The 1,459-nt window shown below is 41.2% G+C and overlaps 1 protein-coding gene across 8 annotated transcripts in view; it reads left to right on the top strand.

Moving 5' to 3' along the window:
* The window catches only part of CREM (cAMP responsive element modulator), a 116,539-nt gene that overhangs the window by 32,584 nt on the left and 82,496 nt on the right, over nt 1-1,459 (top strand). The window lies entirely within an intron of this gene.

Raw genomic sequence — 1,459 nt, 5'->3', positions numbered from 1 at the left:
GGCCTGCGGCTGAAGCTCCCAGCCTCTCCTTTTATTCTTTTTTTTTATTCTGGGATTTATTTACCTTCTATAATTGAAATTGTTGCCTTCACTGGTGCTCCCAGCTCTGAGGCCGCAGCTAGCTGAAACAGGTATCTGGGGTTTGTTTAGCTTCTATAATTGAAACTTTGTTGCTTTTGGAGCTTAAAGCAGGCCGCGGCAGGCGGGGAACCTTGGCTTCCCCCATCACTGGAGCAAGCAAACCTCCTGCCCGCTTCAGCTGCGTGGATGCCGGCCACCATCTTTGTTGGCAGTTAATTTGCATATCTCGCTGATTAGCCAATGGGAAGCGTAGCGGAGGTACGGTTAATTACCCTTTTGTCTCTTATTAGATAGGATATTTTGATTTCAGAGAGGAAGGAAGAGGGAGAGAGAGATGGAAACATCAATGATGAGAGAGAATCACTGATCGGCTACTTCCTGTGTGCCCGCCACTGGAGATTGAGCCTGCAACCTGGGCATGTGCCCTTGACTGGAATCAAACCCGGGATCTTTCAGTCCCCAGGCTAATCCACTGAGCAAAACACCTAGGGCCTCAAATTATTATTATTTGAGAAGGTTGGTAATTCCAAGTTCTCTAGTTTTATACTCTTATTTATAAATATGTCAGAAGTCTTACTGTTTGCCCAGTATATATTTGGTTTAATCTTTATTTTCTTTTTTTAAAAAGTTAGGTCTTAAACTTTGTTTTCTAGCTTCTAAAATTTATTTCTGAGATACCTATACAAATATAGATATTTATAGTAAAAACAAACTCATGTATTTATTTAGTTAATCAAATATTTATTGAGTACCCCCAGTATCTAGTAGGCACTATTCTAGATGCATGGGGACATGTGGTTCTTGGCCTTAAAAATGGGTTATTTGCCCTAATCGGTTTAGCTCAGTGGTTAGAGCGTCAGCCTGCAGACTCAAGGGTCCCAGGTTCGATTCTGGTCAAGGGCATGTACCTTGGTTGCGGGCACATCCCCGGTAGCGGGTGTGCAAGAGGCAGCTGATCGATGTTTCTCTCTCATCGATGTTTCTAACTCTCTATCCCTCTCCCTTCCTCTCTGTAAAAAATCAATAAAATATATTTTAAAAAATGGGTTAGTGGGATAGACAGGTATTTTTTTAAAAAATATTTTTTTTTATTGATTTCAGAGAGGAAGGTAGAGGGAGAGAGATAAAAACATCAATGATGAGAGAGAATTATTGATTGGCTGCCTCCTGCCACCCCTCACTAGAGATTGAGCACGCGACCCCGGATATGTGCCCTGACCGGGAATTGAACTGTGACCTCCTGGTTCATCATTCAATGCTTAACCAATGAGCCACACTGGCCGAGCTGAAGCAAATTTAGTACCATTACAAATATTAAAAGATACCAAATATTGTAGAAGTTGGTTTTTAAAACTTTATGTTGAAATAATTTAATTCT

Source organism: Myotis davidii, unplaced genomic scaffold (assembly GCF_000327345.1).
Source record: "Myotis davidii unplaced genomic scaffold, ASM32734v1 scaffold388, whole genome shotgun sequence".
NCBI classification, from domain to species: Eukaryota; Metazoa; Chordata; class Mammalia; order Chiroptera; family Vespertilionidae; genus Myotis; species Myotis davidii.
The sequence above is the reverse complement of the archived record's forward strand: the minus strand, read 5'-3'. Positions and strand labels throughout refer to the sequence as shown.